The 18,738-nt window shown below is 39.1% G+C and overlaps 5 non-coding genes and 3 pseudogenes across 5 annotated transcripts; 7 read left to right on the top strand and 1 right to left on the bottom strand.

Moving 5' to 3' along the window:
• Nucleotides 1–247: 247 nt before the first annotated feature.
• LOC142510210 (5S ribosomal RNA) lies at nucleotides 248–368 on the bottom strand. The gene has a single exon (XR_012808335.1). It is a non-coding gene; the product is annotated as a 5S ribosomal RNA (ribosomal RNA).
• Nucleotides 369–1,106: 738 nt separating this feature from the next.
• On the top strand, nucleotides 1,107–1,225 carry LOC142510800 (5S ribosomal RNA; annotated as a pseudogene).
• A 492-nt stretch (nucleotides 1,226–1,717) lies between these two features.
• On the top strand, nucleotides 1,718–1,835 carry LOC142514852 (5S ribosomal RNA). Its single transcript, XR_012810728.1, has one exon. It is a non-coding gene; the product is annotated as a 5S ribosomal RNA (ribosomal RNA).
• A 684-nt stretch (nucleotides 1,836–2,519) lies between these two features.
• On the top strand, nucleotides 2,520–2,638 carry LOC142515935 (5S ribosomal RNA). The gene has a single exon (XR_012811755.1). It is a non-coding gene; the product is annotated as a 5S ribosomal RNA (ribosomal RNA).
• A 1,257-nt stretch (nucleotides 2,639–3,895) lies between these two features.
• On the top strand, nucleotides 3,896–4,014 carry LOC142517583 (5S ribosomal RNA). Its single transcript, XR_012813322.1, has one exon. It is a non-coding gene; the product is annotated as a 5S ribosomal RNA (ribosomal RNA).
• A 1,636-nt stretch (nucleotides 4,015–5,650) lies between these two features.
• LOC142511707 (5S ribosomal RNA) lies at nucleotides 5,651–5,769 on the top strand (annotated as a pseudogene).
• Nucleotides 5,770–6,453: 684 nt separating this feature from the next.
• Nucleotides 6,454–6,571, top strand: LOC142511321 (5S ribosomal RNA; annotated as a pseudogene).
• A 3,077-nt stretch (nucleotides 6,572–9,648) lies between these two features.
• LOC142509966 (5S ribosomal RNA) lies at nucleotides 9,649–9,767 on the top strand. Its single transcript, XR_012808110.1, has one exon. It is a non-coding gene; the product is annotated as a 5S ribosomal RNA (ribosomal RNA).
• The last annotated feature ends 8,971 nt before the right edge of the window (nucleotides 9,768–18,738 follow it).

Genomic DNA, 18,738 nt, shown 5'->3' with positions numbered 1-18,738 from the left:
GAAGCGGTAAATCGCAAATTAGAGGGTCTTAGAGAAGGAATTCGGCTAAAATCTCGTCAGCTCAGTGCGTAGATGAGTCTCGTCCGTTTGCCCGTTTACAATCAAATTAGCCTACAATTTTGTCCAAATCCGGCAGTGCCCGAGCTACTTTCATTTCACACGTCTTATCTGGTCCCGATCGAGATTCAGATGATTTGAGCCGAAAATCGTCTGTCAACAAGTAATCAAAAATAGAAAAACACGAAAAGGGTTGCACAACACGAGGACTTCCCAGGGGGTCACCCTTTTTAGTACTGCTCTTGCCCAAGCACGCTTAGTTTCGGAGTTCTGATGGGATCCGGTGCATTAGTGCAGGTATGATCGCACCCGACATTGAGTGGGATGTTTATTCTTATATCCCTCGAGTACGTGTGGAGCGGGCGGCGATGGACAACACGCGGCACTGCTCTCGCCCAATCATAACCATGAAGTTAAGCGTTCTGGCGCGATGGCAGAGCTAGGATGGGTGACCTCCCTGGGAAGACCTCGTGTCACGATCGGATACGTAAATTATGGTTAAAACAGTCGAAATAATTGTTTTTAATGAGTTAACCGTCTCCGGAGTAATCTGCATCATACCCTTCCGCATAGAACCGGCTCACGACAACAAAAATCGATAAACGTTCCCAGAAAATAGAAAAAAAAATAAGAAGAAGCAAATAACGAATGAAAAGCTATTATTATGCTTGGGATACGATAAAATGGAACCGGAATCGAATTTCGAACTTCCTAAGAGGATTTATCGAGGAAACGAAAGCTTAATAGAAGCGTTAAATCGCAAATTCGATCATACAAGCTCTAATGCACCAGATCCCATCAGAACTTAGGAAGTTCGAAATTCGATTCCTGTTCCATTTTATCGTATCCCAGGCATAATAATAGTTTTACATTCGTTATTTCCTTCTTCTTATTTTTTTTTCTATTTTCTGGGAACATTTATCGCTAAATGTTCCTAGAAAATAGAAAAAAAATAAGAAGAAGAAAATAGCGAATGTAAAGCTATTATTAAGCGCCGCCCACACCACACGTACTCGAGCGATATAAGAATAAACATACCACTCAATGTCGGGTGCGATCATACCAGCACTAATGCACCGGATTTCATCAGAACTATGAAGTTAAGCGTGCTTGGGCGAGAGCAGTACCAGGATAGATGACCTCCTGGGAAGTCCTCTTGTTGCATCCCTTTTCATGTTTTTCTATTTTTGATTACTTGTTGTCATACGATTTTCGGCTCAAATCATCTGAATCTCGATCGGGACCAGATAAGATATTTGAAATTAACGTAGCTCGGGCACTGCCGGATTTGGACAAATTCGATTCCGGTTCCATTTTATCGTATCCCAGGCATAATAATAGCTTTACATTCGCTATTTTCTTCTTCTTATTTTTTTTCAGTTTTCTGGGAACATTTAACGATTTTTGTTGTCGTGAGCTGGTTCTCTGCGGAAGGGTATGACGCAGATTACTCCGGAGACGGTTAACTCATTAAAAAAATTATTTCGACTGTTTTATCCATAATTTACGTAAACCGTCGCGACACGAGAATTTCCCAGGGAGGTCACCCATCCTAGCTCTGCCATCGCGCCAGAACGCTTAACTTCATGGTTTTGTTGTCAATCGTCGCCCGCTTCACACGTACTCGTGGGATATAACAATAAACATCCCACTCAATGTTGGGTGCGTTCATACCAGCACTAATGCACCGGATCCCATCAGAACTTCGAAGTTAAGCGTGCTTGGGCGAGAGCAGTACTAGGATGGGTGACCCCTGGGAAGTCCTCGTGTTGCACTCCTTTTTGTGTTTTTCTATTTTTGATTACTTATTAACAGACGATTTTCGGATCAAATCATCTTAATCTCGATCGGTACCAGATAAGCCATGTGAAATCAACGTAGCTCGGGCACTGCAAGATTTGGACAAAATTGTAGCCTAATTTGATTGTAAACGGGCAAACGAACGAGACTCATTGCTCTACAATGAGCTGGCGATATTTTAGCCGAATTCCTTCTCTAAGACACTCTAATTTGCGATTTTCCTCTTCTGTTGAGCTTCCTTTTACTCGAGAAATCCGCTAAGGAAGTCTGAAATTCGATTCCGGTTCTATTTTATCGTATCCCAGGCAAAATAATAGCTTTATATTCACTATTTTCTTCATCTTATTTTTTTTTCTATTTTCTGGGAACATTTAGCGATTTTTGTTGTCGTGAGCCGGTTCTGTGCGAAAGGGTATGTTGCAGATTACTTCGGAGACGGTTAACTCATTAAAAACAATTATTTCGACTGTTTTAGCTATAATTTACGTAAACGGTCGCGACACGAGGACTTCCCAGGAAAGTCACCCATCCTAGCTCTGTCATCGCGCCAAAACGCTTAACTTCTTGGTTCTGATTTTGCGAGAGCAGTGCCGCGTGTTGTACATCGCCGCCAACGCCGCACGTACTCGAGGGATATAAGAATAAATATTCCACTCAATATCGGGTGCGATCATACCAGCACTAATGCACCGGATCCCATCAGAACTCCGAAGTTAAGCGTGTTTGGTCGAGAGCAGTACTAGGATGGGTGACCCCTTGGGATGTCCTCGTGTTGCACCCATTTACATGGTTTTCTATTTTCGATTACTTGTTGATAGATGATTTTCAGCTCAAATCATCTGAATCTCAATCTGGACCTGATAAGACATGTGAAATAAACGTAGCTCGGGCCCTGCCAGATTTGAACAAAATTGTAGGCTAATTTGATGGTAAACGGGCAAACAAACGAGACTCGTTACTCATCAATGAGCTGACGAGATTTTAGCCGAATTCCTTCTCTAGGACCCTCTAATTTGCGATTTTCCGCTTCTGTTAAGCTTCCGTTTTCTCGATAAATCTGTTTAGGAAGTTTGAAATTCGATTCCAGTTCCATTTTATCGTATCCCAAGCAAAATAATAGCTTTACATTCGCTATTTTCTTCTTATTATTTTTTTTTCTATTTTCTGAGAACATTTATAGATTTTTGTTGTCGTGAGCCGGTTCGGTGCGGAAAGGTATCACGCAGATAACTCTGGAGACGGTTAACTCATAAAAAAAAATTATTTCGACTGTTTTAGCTGTAATTTACGTAAACGGTCACGACACGAGGACTTCCCAGGATGGGCGACCCCCTGGGAAGTCCTCATGTTGCACCTCTTTTCGTGTTTTTCTATTTTTGATTACTTGATCATAGACGATTTTCGGCTCAAATCATCTGAATCTCGATCGGGACTTGATAAGACATGTGAAATCAACGTAGCTCGGGCACTGCCGGATTTGGACAAAATTGTTGGCTAATTTGATTGTAAACGGGCAAACGAACGAGACTCATTACTCTGCAATGAGCTGACGAGATTTTATCCGAATTCCTTCTCTAAGACCCTCTAATATGTGATTTTCTGCTTCTTTTAAGCTTCCGTTTCCTCGAGAAATCCGTTTAGGAAGTCCGAAATTCGATTCCGGTTCCATTTTATCGTATCCGAGGCATAATAATAGCTTTACGTTCGATATTTTCTTCTTCTTATTTTTTTTCTATTTTCTTGGAGCATTTAGCGATTTTTGTTGTCGTGAGCTGGTTCTGTCGGAAGGGTATGACGCAGATTACAACGGAGACGGTTAACTCATTAAAAACAATTATTTCGACTGTTTTACTATAATTTACGTAAACGGTCGCGACACGAGGACTGCCCAGGGAGGTCACCCATCCTAGCTCTGCCATTGCGCCAGAACGCTTAACTTCATGATTCTGATTGGGCGAGAGCAGTGCCGCGTGTTGTCCATCGCCGCCCGCTCCACACGTACACGAGGTATATAAGAATAAATATCCCAATCAATGACGGGTGCGATCGTACCAGCACTAATGCACCGGATCCCATTAGAACTCCGAAGTTAAGCGTGCTTGGGTGAGACCAGCACTAGGATGGGTGACCCCCTGCGAAGTCCTCGTGTTGCACCCCTTTGCATGTTTTTCTATTTTTAATTACTTGTTGACATACGATTTTCTGCTCAAATCATCTGAATCTCGATCGGGACGAAATAAGATATGTGAAATCAACGTATCTAGGGCACTGCCGGATTTGGACAAAATTGTAGCCTAATTTGATTGTAGCCTAATTCGTTTACGGTTCCATTTTATCGTTTCCTTGGTATAATAGTAGCTTTACATTCGCTATTTTCTTCTTTTTATTTTTTTTCTATTTTCTAGGAACATTTAGTGATTTTTGTTGTCGTGAGCCGGTTCTATGCGGAAGGGTATGACGCAGATTACTCCGAAGACGGTTAACTCATTAAAAACAATTATTTTGACTGTTTTAGCCATAATTTACGTAAACGGTCGCGACACGAGGACTGCCCAGGGAGGTCACCCATCCTAGCTCTGCCAACGCGAGAGAACGCTTAACTTCATGGTTCTAATTGGGCTTGAGCAGTGCCGAGTGTTGTCCATCGCCGCCCGCTCCAAAGGTACTCGAAAAATCCGCTTGCGATTTACTGCTTCTATTAAGTTTTCGTTTCCTCGAGAAATCCGCTTAGGAAGTTCGAAATTCGATTCCAGTTCTATTTTATCGTATCCCAGGCATAATAATAGCTTTATATTCGTTATTTCCTTCTTCTTATTTTTTTTTCTTTTTTCTGGGAACATTTATCGATTTTTGTTGTCGTGAGCTGGTTCTGAGCGGAAAGGTATGACGCAGATTATTTCGGAGACGGTTAACTCATTAAAAACAATTATTTCGACTGTTTTAGCCATAATTTACGTAAACGGTCGCGACACGAGGACTTCCTAGGGAGGTCACCCATCCTCGCTTTGCCATCGCGCCAGAATGCTTAACTTCATGGTTATGATTGGGCGAGAGCAGTGCCGCGTGTTGTCCATCGCCGCTCGCGCAACAAGTCCTTGTGTTGCACCCTTTTTCGTGTTTTTCTATTTTTGATTACTTGTTGACAGACAATTTTCGGCTCAAATCATCTGAATCTTGATCGGGACCAGATAAGACATGTGAAATCAACGTAGGTCGGGCACTGCCGGATTTGAACAAAATTGTAGGCTAATTTGATTGTAAACGGGCAAACGAACGTGACTCATTACTTCAAAATGAACTGGCGAGATTTTAGCCGAATTCTTTCTCTAAGACCCTCTAATTTGCGATTTTCCGCTTCTGTCAAGCTTCTATTTTCTCGAGAAATCCGCTTAGAAAGTCCGAAATTCGATTCCGGTTCCATTTTATCGTATCCCAAGCATAATTATAGCTTAACATTCGCTATTTTCTTCTTCATATTTTTTTTTCTATTTTCTGGGAACATTTAGCGATTTTTGTTGTCTTGAGCCGGTTCTGTGCGGAAGGGTATGACGCATATTACGCCGGAGACGGTTAACTCATTAAAAACAATTATTTCGATTGTTTTATCCATAATTTACATAAAGGGTCGCGACACGAGGACTTCCAAGGGAGGTCACCTATCCTAGCTCTGCCATCGCGCCATAACGCTTAACTTCATGGTTCTGATTGGGCGAGAGCAGTGCCGCGTGTTGTCCATCGCCGCCCGCTCCACACGTACTCGAGAGATATAAGAATAAACATCCCACTCAATGTCGGATGTGATCATACCTGCACTTATGCACCGGTTCCTATCAAAACTCCGAAGTTAAGCGTGCTTGGGCGAGAGCAGTACTATGATGGGTGAACCCCTGGGATGTCCTCGTGTTGCACCCCTTTTCGTGTTTTTCAATTTTTGATTACTTGTTGACAGACGATTTTGGGCTCAAATCGTCTGAATCGCGATCGAGAGCAAATAAGACATGTGAAATCAACGTAGCTCGGGCACTGCCGGATTTTGACAAAATTGTAGCTTAATTTGATTGTAAACGGGCAAACGAACAAGACTCGTTACTCCGCAATGAGCTGACGAGATTTTAGCCGAATTCTTTCTCTAAGACCCTCTAATTTGCGATTTTCCGCTTCTATTAAGCTTCCGTTTCCTCGAGAAATCCGCTTATGAAGTCCGAAATTCGATTCCGTTCTATTTTATCGTATCCCAGGCATAATAATAGCATTACATTCGCAATTTTCTTCTTCTTATTTTATTTTTCTATTTTCTGGGAACATTTAGTGATTTTTGTTGCCGTGAGCCGGTTCTGTGCAGAATGGTATGACGCAGATTACTCCGGAGACAGTTAACTCATTAAAAACAATTATTTCGACTGTTTTATCCATAATTTACGTAAACGGTCGCGACACGAGGACTTCCCAGGGAGGTCACCCATCCTAGCTCTGCCATCGCGCCAGAACGCTTAACTTCATGGTTCTAATTGGGCGAGAGCAGTGCCGCGTGTTGTCCATCGCCGCCCGCTCCACACGTACTCGAGGTATTTAAGAATAAATATCCCAATCAATGTCGGGTGCGATCGTACCAGCACTAATGCACTTGATCCCATCAGAACTTCGAAGTCAAACGTGCTTGGGCGAAAGCAGTACTAGGATGGGTGACCTCCTGGAATTCCTTGTGTTGCACCCCTTTTCGTGTTTTTCTATTTTTGATTACTTGTTGACAGACGATTTTGAGCTCAAACCATCTGAATCTCGATCAAAAGCAGATAAGACATGTGAAATCAACGTAGCTCGGGCACTGCCGGATTTGGATAAAATTGTAGGCTAATTTGATTGTAAACGGGCAAACGAACGAGACTCGTTACTCCGCAATGAGCTGGTGAGATTTTAGCCGAATTCCTTCCCTAAGACCCACTAATTTGCGATTTTCCGCTTCTGTTAAGCTTCCGTTTCCTCGAGAAATCCGTTTAGGAAGTCCGAAATTCGATTCCAGTTCCATTTTATCGTATCCCAAGCATAATAATAGATTAACATTTGCTATTTTCTTCTTCTTATTTTTTTTTCTATTTTCTGGGAATATTTAGCAATTTTTGTTGTCGTGAGCCGATTCTGTGCGGAAGGGTATGACGCAGATTACTCCGGAGACGGTTAACTCATTAAAAACAATTATTTCGACTGTTTTAGCTATAATTTACGTAAACGGTCGTGACACGAGGACTTGCCAGGGAGGTCACCCATCCTCACTCTGCCATCGCACCAGAACGTTTAACTTCATGGTTCTAATTGGGCGAGAGCAGTGCCACGTGTTATCCATCGCTGCCCGCGCCACACGTAGTAGAGGGATATAAGAATAAACATCCCACTCAATGTCGTGTTCGATCATACCAGCACTAATGCACTGGAATTGTAGCCTAATTTGATTGTAAACGGGAAAACGAACGAGACTCTTTACTCCGCAATGAGCTGGCAAGATTTTAGCCGAATTCCTTCTCTAAGACCCTATAATTTGCGATTTTCCGCTTTTGTTAAGCTTCCGTTTCTTCGAGAAATCCGCTTAGGAAGTCCTAAATTGGATTCCAATTCCATTTTATCGTATCGTAGGCATAATAATAACTTTACATTCGCTAATTTTTTTTCCTATTTTTTTTCTATTTTCTGTGAACATTTAGCAATTTTTTTTGTCGTGAGCCGGTTATGTGCGGAAGGGTATGACGCAGATTACTCCGGAGACGGTTAACTCATTAAAAACAATTATTTCGACTGTTTTATCAATAATTTACGTAAACGGTCGCGACACGAGGACTTCCCAGGGAGGTCACCCATCCTAGCTATGCCATCGCGCTAGAACGCTTAACTTCATGGTTCTGATTGGGCGAGAGCAGTGCTGTAATGATCATGGGCCATTAGGCTGAACCAACAAAGGCCTCTGCCCATACCCACGCACCACTACTGGTCATGGGTCGTTAGGATGGTCCAGCATGGGCCGAGGCCTTTGTTGGTTCAGCCTAATGGCCCATGATCGTTACAAAAAAAGGCGCCTTTTTTTGTAACGATCATGGGCCATTAGGCTGAACCAACAAAGGCCTCGGCCCATACCCACGCACCACTACTGGTCTTGGGTCGTTAGGATGTTCAAGCATGGGCCAATGCACCGTCACTCATAGAATATCTCACCCCTGGTAAGTGGTTTCTTTCGCCTTCCCTAACACTTGAACCCAGGACCTCCAGACTTAAGTACCTAGATTCCTATGTGTTGGTACCAGTTGATAATTTAGTCTTTTTATATTATTTTAGCCCTTATGAACCACGACTCGACCCCCGTGAACAATTTTTCAATTTTCCCAAGTTTTAAAAACTCTAATGACCCAAAATCTTCGACCCCGAGCCATCTCTTGATTTTCACGAGTTACCCCCGAACCATGTTGATCCAAAACTTGACCAACATCCTAAAGTACCCTACTGGACCCATATATCCCACGGAAAACACCCCAAACCAAAAAAACGAACCCCATACTCCTCTACCATAAGCTGGCCGAGAAATCCTTGTTGGACAAGAACTCTTGATCAAGCTTCCCTGCCCCTACCAACGAACCCAGCCACCGAACCAACCTATTGTGCACTCCCTAAGGACCCTAAGGACTTGACCTGACCTATCCCAGGCCCCCTGGACCACGCCCACCAGCCTGCAACAAGCCCAGAACCCTACACGCAATTCCCCTTGATTCTCGGGTGGGAGTCATAGCTTGCTAGGACTCCTTCCTAGCCCTTGAATGCGAGTCCTAGCATGGCTAGGACTCTCTCCCTAACTCACCCATGACCTTGGTTAACCCGTGGAACCAGCTAACCAAGCCCTAGCCCCTGCAACAATAAAACCGAACCCCTTTGCTCCATGACAGAAGATTGCTGCACAGCTTGTGTTCTATTTCGTGTGTGGTGTTAAGGTGATTATCTAGGACTCTAAATCCCGTGTAAAATCATGCCTAAACATAACCTATATCATGGCAGCCCGTATATACATGTAAAGGACAAACATTTGAATCAAAATCATGCTTGGAATTTCATGGATTGCATAAAAACGAAAATAATTCAAAGTGTCACTTGTTTCCCAAAATTTTCATGCATAAAAATATAATATGATGTGATGATGGTTTGAAGGGAAGAATATGTGAGCCTATGCATAATTTACTCATGAAAAACCATTGACGATGACGAAGAACGGAGCAAGAACCTTGGCTAAGACTTTCCCTTGGCAACGCTCGAAAGTTTGCCTCAATTTTTAAGAATGTGTGTGCCGTGTAATCTAGGTATTTTCAGAATTGTGGCCGTGTGCTTTTGAAATAATCGTAGGTTTATGGGAAAGGTTTACATATTATATACTTAATTAAACACTAACAAGGCTTTGGGCCTATTAAGCCCCTAATTAAGCCCATTAGTCTTTAATTAGAATTAAATAAAATGTTAGTAAAGTTTTGGTAAAAATAGTTTGGTATTTAAATAGCGGGGTTGCCAAACAGTTCGTATTTTTTTATTGAAAAACCCACACCGATAAAATTTACGTCACGACGTATAAAATCAACATGCAAGTATCGAAATTTAAGGGACCAAAATACAATATTTCGAAAGATTGGGGACCTAAGGGCAATTTACGAACGTTTAAGGGCCGAATCAAAATTTTCAAAATTATATAAGGATTTATTTGTTGTCCATCGCCGCCCGCGCCACACGTACTCGAGGGATATAAGAATAAACATCCCACTCAATGTCGTGTGGGATCATACCAGCACTAATGCACCGGATACCATCAGAACTCGGAAGTTAAGCGTGCTTGGACGAGAGCAGTACTAGGACGGGTGACCCCCTAGGAAATCCTCGTGTTGCACCCCTTTTTGTGGTTTTCTATTTTTGATTACTTGTTGACAGACGATTTTCGGCTCAAATCATCTGAATCTCGATCGGGACCAGATAAGACATGTGAAATCAACGTAGCTCGGGCACTGCCGGATTTGGACAAAATTGTAGCCTAATTTGATTGTAAACGGGCAAATGAACGAGACTGATTACTCCGCAATGAGCTGGCGAGATTTTAGCCGAATTCCTTCTTTAAGACCCTCGAATTTGCGATTTTCCGCTTCTGTTAAGCTTTCGTTTCCTCGAGAAATCCGTTTAGGTAGTCCAAAATTCGATTCCGGTTCCATTTTATCGTATCCCAGGCATAATAATAGCTTTACATTCGTTATTTTCTTCTTCTTATTTTTTTTTTCAATTTTCTGGGAACATTTAGCGATTTTTGTTGTCGTGAGCCGGTTCTGTGCGGAAGGGTATGACGCAGATTACTCCGGAGATGGTTAACTTATTAAAAACAATTATTTCAACAGTTTTAGCTATAATTTACGTAAACGATCGCGACACGAGGACTTTCCAGGGAGATCACCCATCCTAGCTCTGGCATCGCGCCAGAACGGTTAACTTCTTGGTTCTGATTGGGCGAGAGCAGTGCCGCGTGTAACGTCCTGAAAATCGAAAAGTCCACGTAAACCACATGCATGCAAATTATTAAATTCTTTGGTATTTCATTAAATTCTTTTAAAGCATAAAATGTATTTTTATTTTATTAAATTGTGTTTAATTATTTTTATGCATTTTATGTATAATTCATGCATGGTAGAATTTATTCCATACATTTTATAAGTTCATGCATTAAGGTTTTTAAGTTGCATTTCGCTTTTGAACGAGGATCAGAGACCGGAGAATTTTCAAGAAAATTATTTTTATTACACGATTAAGTTCTATTAATTAATACAAGATGTTTTAAAGGTGTTTTTCAAGAATTGAGATTTATTGGGTATTTTTATCTGCAGAATTTTATTTTTACCCGGTAAGCAAATTTTATCGAATCAGGGGACTTTTTGAGGGTTCGGCTAATATTTTCAAAAACTTTTCATCACGAAATATTTTTTGGGAGTGTGTTTGGACTTAATGAGACTACTTTTAAGCTTGTTGGGCTTAAAATCCTTTTTAAATCTTTAATTAGAAACTTATGGCCTATTATATTTTAATTAACTACATAATAAATCCCTATGGACCCACTACACCTAACATTACCCTCCCCAATCATCCGACACCCTCACTCCCATCTCAACATTTTCATAGAAATCCCAGCAGCTGAAAGCACGGCCATTTCCATTCAAGGCGTAAGAAAATTCTCCGACTTGATTTCCGACGCTCGTTCTTCGGTTTTCTTGCGAAATATTTTCACCAGGCACGCTTTATATCATTCTTCTGCATCATACACGTTTTATATACTGAGTTTTGTGTTCATGCATGAAAAGTTTCGATCCAAGCTTGTCTATGGAAGATCTTTGATTTTCTTGTGTTTATTGCATTCTTTTTGTTTCAAGTCTCACATTTTCTTGAATTGTGCAAGGAGGCTGCCGTTTTGTTGATGCTAAGGGACTGTTTAGAGCAGGTTAGTGGAGTCATGAGGCTGGTGTAAGGTTCAGTAGGTTTGGAGTGAAGGCCGAGATGTGTAGCGGCTTGGGGTTTCTCGTTTTCTTTGTCTAGATCGGTTGGTAGGTGAAGTCTGGTGGTGCAAGTGCGACTCTAGACCTTGAATAGACTCTAGTGGGTCTGAACCATGGTCTGGAAATGCACGAACGCTGCTGGTCTTGTCCTAGAAGCCGCAAGAGAAGAGTTGGACGAGTTGGGTTCGATTGGTGTTGTGGGGAGTGTAGCGATAGGGTGATCTACGCCTGATGTATGAGGCTGATGGCGTGGGTACAGTAGGTTCAGGGGAGCCCTATGGTGGTCTAGGAAAGGCTGAGACGTGCCTGGTTCCATCGGTGTTGGGCTAAGACGCGAGAATAGGGAGGTAGTGTAGTAGGGTAGGCGAAAGGGGAAGAGGCTGATATCCAGCATCTTGTAAGGCCTGATCGAATGGTTTAAGCGACGGGTCTGGATGTTTATAATGCCTTTTAAGTGTTTATTAGGTGTGGTAAAAAGTTAGGAAAAATACGGTTAAGTTTCGAGTCGATTCGGCTTAAAACCGGGACACCGGTCCAAGTTTTAAAACAATTCGGTTAAGTTATAAAATGGGCTCGAGTTTACGTCTAGGGATGCTTTTAAATATGTTTTGGGATATTTTAAGGAATTTGGTAAGCTTCGGATCAAAATAATGAGTTTTGGATTTATCCGGGATTTAGTCGCAACACGAAACATTAATTACAGAATTAATTGAAACGCTAGATTTAAGCTTAATTAAATTATGAAAAATTATATTTAAAGTCAAATAATTATAAGAAGTCTAAGTTTTTAATTTGGGAATTTTATGCTAAGGTTTGGTTTAATTCGGGATTAAAGCGCGTTAATATGTTATGTTTAAAAATTAATTTAAAATTCATCGATTTAAGCCAAATAAAAATATGGGAAAATTTTTGTAGGCTTAAATAATTATTTGGGACATGTTAGAGTCAATGGAATTAAGAAAATGTCAAAAACGTGAAATTTTACGTCTAAGGGCAAAATGGTAATTTTTGGGTTTCCAGGGGCAAAATGGTCATTTTGCACCCGGGGTTAGATGTTGGTCCTGGCAGCGCCATGAGCACAAATTTACAATATTTTAAAGTTTTATGCATCATGATCACGATTTTTAAGATTTTATGAAAATATACGTTGCATGCTTGGTTTAAAGGAAAAATTACGTATATGCATGTTTTTATTAAGTGGTGAATATCATGATGTTTTTGAAGGATGAGAGTTGATTGTGACTGACGATGTATATGTATACGATGATAGGATTGGAGATATCGTGAGGGAAAAGGCCCTAGAGGGAGCCCGTTTACGGGAGAAGGCCCGAGAGGGAGCCCGACGATCGTATTTCCATTGACATGATATGAGATATGATGAGCTGAGGCCAAGGCTCAGTGGACGGGTAATGCTGTCGCTGATGTCCCCGCCGCCGGGTACCACGGTTTTATAGATGGATCCATCGATAGAGCTGATACGAAAGTTACAACTAATGAACTGAATTCAGTTAAAAAGAAAATGTTTAAGTTTATGATGACATGATTTAATACGATATGATTTGATACGACATGTTTATATTCATGTTTTAAAGTTTATGAAAGGTATGTTGGCATTATGATTTTACAATACACGTTTATGTTATGCTTTTAAGTTCATGAAAGATATGTTGAGTATGATATTTTTCACTGCTGTGTGCTATGTATATGTACTTGTTATTCCTTGTATAGGTGTGTTGATTCTTTAGACTCACTAGGCGTGTGTGATGCAGGTGAGCTAAATGTTGAGGAGACTATAGGTGCCGAACTCTGAGTAGGCAGACCTGGTGCGATGACACGACTCGAGGACCACATGTTTTCCGCATTACGATTTATGAGATTGAGAGAAAATGAATATTTTCACACGTTGATGATTTTAAGATTTTTATTAGTTTATGTTTTCGTATGATTTTAGATGAGTTTGGTTATTTTTTTACTGTCAAATTATTACGATTATTTTAAATGTTATTTCGAAAATGCGAGCTTTTATTTAAAAAAAATGTCCAGTAGAATTTTAAAAATGAGTGAGACGTTACAGTTGGTATCAGAGCAAGGGCCATGTATAGGGTTGTGCCACCGCCAGTTTCTGCAGCTCAGTCTTCAAGCCTCAAGTCTCGAAGCTTTTATGATTTCAATGTTTTACTCATATCACCTGCATGTTAACATGATTTACGCTTTATGATAATTTATGGTATATGTTTAACTGCTTTTATGATTTAAGGATTTACTCTTTTAAAAACTAGATTAAATTGCATGTTGGTTACGTTTGGAATTGGACGTGTCTAAGAATTCGAATATTGGTCTTTAGGAGAAGTGGATAATGATTTGATTATACCGATTTTTAGGTTAGAAGTACTGATGTTCTACTCTTTGGGGTAATAAGTTAATCTTGAAAGTTATGAATGCTTTTGGGACTTGTAGAATTTCTAAGAAATTATTGATAGTTCGTGGTTGCTAGTTGAATTAATTTTTGATGAATCCATACAAGGATTAATGATTCGAAAACTACGACGATCTTTGTAAGTATAAAAACGTAGAATTTATTTAGGATGCATGCTCTACCTAATGGGACCTAAGGATTTAATTGAATTGATTGAGAATTTAAAAGACCTAATTGTAATAACCAATAATTGAGGACCTGAGTGCAACAATAAAATTCTAAGGGACTATTTCGAATTTACCAAACTTTGGGATTAAATTTTTAGTTTTGAGAATTTTAAGGTTTAATGAGGCCAAGTCGAAAATTTTATGGAAAAAAATGCAAATTTCGAGGAGTTATAAAGCCAAAATTGTAATCTTTGACAATTTTAAGGACCAAATTGTAAATTTTGAAATTTTGAGGATTAAAATTCGAACTTTTGAGGAACACTTGGGTAAAATCAGTAATTTTCGAGGTTATGAGAATTGATCTTGGGTCTAATAAAGTTAATATTATTGAATTTTATGTTACGAGAAACCTATAAAATGGGATTAGGAACGCCAAGAACTTATTGGTAATTTTTGGATTCTCGAGATTAAGAACAAATTCGGATAATATTCGAGGAAAGTAAGAACTAATTTTGAAATTTTTAAGAAATTTAGGGATTTGTTTAGCAGTAAGTGAGAATTGAATGATTTAAATGATAAGACTTTTCGGTGATTTGAGCTTGAAGAGATAATTAGAACTTGGTTATAATCTGGGTTATAATGTAATAAGGAATGACAATCAAGGGCATTGTAGGATGATTCAATATTGGGCTTGAAAATCTAAATGTTAATGGAATAAGACAATGGAAAAAATTAAGAATTTAGAGTGATAACAATTTAAGGTAAAGTGATCATTTAGTCAAGTTACAAGATTAGACATTAAGTTAACTTATTTTTGAGGACTTAAGGTTTGATGTAGCATAAGTTTTAATCATGATCTTAAGAGTTAAAATTATATCTTTGTTGGAATTTAAATTTTTCTAGAAAGTTGGGTATATTTGATGGTTAGGTTACTCGATAGATGCATGTAAGAATTGAGGTAGACACCTCGTCTTGAGGAATTTTTGGTAAGTTATTAAGAAACTTGAGAATAAGTGAATATGTGTGTTGGAATTATGTTATCTAATACTATTTGGGTCGCGTAAGCTTGAATTTTAAGTTTATGGAATACGTGTTACATACGGAAATTTTGGGTGAAAAAATAATAATAATAAAAAAAAAAAGAATTAGTTGTGTTCAACATAAGTTATCAATTAATGAATATTAAGATTTTTATCGAGTGAGAAATCTAAAAAGCTTGATATGGGGATTCTAGAACTCTCTGGAGTATAAGTGAAGTTGATTTATTAGAGTTAGTCTAAGGCTCCCATGGGATGACTTAATAAGTTTTATACTCTAGTATGTATGAAGCATTGAGAATACGTAAGAATGCAACATTCATTTCAACGAGGAAAGTCCAAGGGCCTTAAGCCTCAACTAAATTGTAATTGGGAAGAAAATAGTTTAAGCATGTGATTGATGATAGAAGTGTTTTATTAATTAGGTAGAAGTTCGATAGTTTTATGGATTAACGCTACTCGAATTTAAAGATTTGCAACAATTTAATATTTGGGATGTACTTGTAAATAATTAAGTTACGTAAGTTTGGTGCTATAAGATAAAGATTCGATTCAAGGATCTTAGGCGAATATCATTATGGGTTTGAGATAAGGTTTAACTTTTAAGTGTATCACCGAAGATATAAGTCGATCAGTAAAATCTTGGTGTTAAGATTTCTTAAGTTGCATAAATGATAATGTAATAAGTTGATGAACATTACGGGTATAGTATAAGAAAAGTAAGACGCAATAAAATTCGAACTGCCATTTCTAATATTGGGAAGTTTGAGAAAAGTCGGAATTTGAGGCATGAGTAGAATAGAACTAAGTCGCAATAAGTCGTTCTAGGTTGCAATTCGCAAATAAGGATTTCAATAGGCAAAATAATTAGGATTGAGGAGACATAAGTACATCCTAAGATTTATTATTTTATCAGAGTAGCGCAGCGGAAACGTGGAATATTGAGATTCTAGAATTAAGAGTTTAAATTTTGTGATTATCAAGGATAAGCGAATTTCGCGGACGAAATTCAATTTAAGGGGGGAAGATTGTAACTTCCCGAAAATCGGAAAGTCCACGTAAACCACATGCATGCAAATTATTAAATTCTTTGGTATTTCATTAAATTCTTTTAAAGCATAAAATGTATTTTTATTTTATTAAATTGTGTTTAATTATTTTTATGCATTTTATGCATAATTCATGCATGGTAGAATTTATTCCATACATTTTATAAGTTCATGCATTAAGGTTTTTAAGTTGCATTTCGCTCTCGAACGAGGATCAGAGACCGGAGAATTTTCAAGAAAATTATTTTTATTACACGATTAAGTTCTATTAATTAATATAAGATATTTTAAAGGTGTTTTTCAAGAATTGAGATTTATTTGGTATTTTTATCCGCAGAATTTTATTTTTACCCGGTAAGCAAATTTTATCGAATCGGGGGATTTTTTGAGGGTTCGGCTAATATTTTCAAAAACTTTACACCACGAAATATTTTTCGGGAGTGTGTTTGGACTTAATGAGACTACTTTTAAGCTTGTTGGGCTTAAAATCCTTTTTAAATCTTTAATTAACAACTTATGGCCTATTATATTTTAATTAACTACATAATAAATCCCTAAGGACCCACTACACCTAACATTACCTTCCCCAATCAGCCGACACCCTCAATCCCATCTCAACATTTTCATAGAAATCTCAGCAGCTGAAAGCACGGCCATTTCCATTCAAGGCGTAAGAAAATTCTCCGACTTGATTCCCGACGCTCGTTCTTCGGTTTTCTTGCGAAATATTTTCACCAGGCACGCTTTATATCATTCTTCTACATCATACACGTTTTATATACTGAGTTTGGTGTTCATGCATGAAAAGTTTCGATCCAAGCTTGTCTATGGAAGATCTTTGATTTTCTTGTGTTTATTGCATTCTTTTTGTTTCAAGTCTCACATTTTCTTGAATTGTGCAAGGAGGCTGCCGTTTTGTTGATGCTGAGGGACTGTTTAGAGCAGGTTAGTGGAGTCATGAGGCTGGTGTAAGGTTCGGTAGGTTTGGAGTGAAGGCCGAGATGTGTAGCGGCTTGGGGTTTCTCGTTTTCTTTGTCTAGATCGGTGGGTAGATGAAGTCTGGTGGTGCAAGGGCGACTCTAGACCTTGAATAGACTCTAGTGGGTCTGAACCATGGTCTGGAAATGCACGAACGCTGCTGGTCTTGTCCTAGAAGCCTCAAGGGAAGAGTTGGACGAGTTGGGTTCGATTGGTGTTGTGGGGAGTGTAGCGATAGGGTGATCTACGCCTGATGCATGAGGCTGATGGCGTGGGTGCAGTAGGTTCAGGGGAGCCCTATGGTGGTCTAGGAAAGGCTGAGACGTGCCTGGTTCCATCAGTGTTGGGCTAAGACGCGAGAATAGGGAGGTAGTGTAGTAGGGTAGGCGAAAGGGGAAGAGGCTGATTTCCAGCATCTTGTAAGGCCTGATCGAATGGTTTAAGCGACGGGTATGGATGTTTATAAGGCCTTTTAAGTGTTTATTAGGTGTGGTAAAAAGTTGGGAAAAATACGGTTAAGTTTCGAGTCGATTCGGCTTAAAACGGGACACCGGTCCAAGTTTTAAAACAATTCGGTTAAGTTATAAAATGGGCTCGAGTTTACGTCTAGGGATGCTTTTAAATATGTTTTGGGATATTTTAAGGAATTTGGTAAGCTTCGGATCAAAATAATGAGTTTTGGATTTATCCGGGATTTAGTCGCAACACGAAACGTTAATTACAGATTTAATTGAAACGCTAGATTTAAGCTTAATTAAATTATGAAAAATTATATTTAAAGTCAAATAATTATAAGAAGTCTAAGTTTTTAATTTGGGAATTTTATGCTAAGGTTTGGTTTAATTCGGGATTAAAGCGCGTTAATATGTTATGTTTAAATATTAATTTAAAATTCATCGATTTAAGCCAAATAAAAATATGGGAAAATTTTTGTAGGCTTAAATAATTATTTGGGACATGTTAGAGTCAATGGAATTAAGAAAATGTCAAAAACGTGAAATTTTACGTCTAAGGGCAAAATGGTAATTTTTGGGTTTCCAGGGGCAAAATGGTCATTTTGCACCCGGGGTTAGATGTTGGTCCTGGCAGCGCCATGAGCACAAATTTACAATATTTTAAAGTTTTATGCATCATGATCACGATTTTTAAGATTTTATGAAAATATACGTTGCATGCTTGGTTTAAAGGAAAAATTACGTATATGCATGTTTTTATTAAGTGGTGAATATCATGATGTTTTTGAAGGATGGGAGTTGGTTGTGACTCACGATGTATATGTATACGATGATAGGATTGGAGATATCGTGAGGGAAAAGGCCCTAGAGGGAGCCCGTTTACGGGAGAAGGCCCGAGAGGGAGCCCGACGATCGTATTTCCATTGACATGATATGAGATATGATGAGCTGAGGCCAAGGCTCAGTGGACGGGTAATGCTGTCGCTGATGTCCCTGCCGCCGGGTACCACGGTTTTATAGATGGATCCATCGATAGAGCTGATACGATAGAGCTGATACGAAAGTCACAACTAATGAACTGAATTCAGTTAAAAAGAAAATGTTTAAGTTTATGATGACATGATTTAATACGATATGATTTGATACGACATGTTTATATTCATGTTTTAAAGTTTATGAAAGGTATGTTGGCATTATGATTTTACAATACACGTTTATGTTATGCTTTTAA

The sequence above is a fragment of the Primulina tabacum genome, chromosome 10, assembly GCF_025594145.1.
Source record: "Primulina tabacum isolate GXHZ01 chromosome 10, ASM2559414v2, whole genome shotgun sequence".
NCBI classification, from domain to species: domain Eukaryota; kingdom Viridiplantae; phylum Streptophyta; class Magnoliopsida; order Lamiales; family Gesneriaceae; genus Primulina; species Primulina tabacum.
The sequence above is the reverse complement of the archived record's forward strand: the minus strand, read 5'-3'. Positions and strand labels throughout refer to the sequence as shown.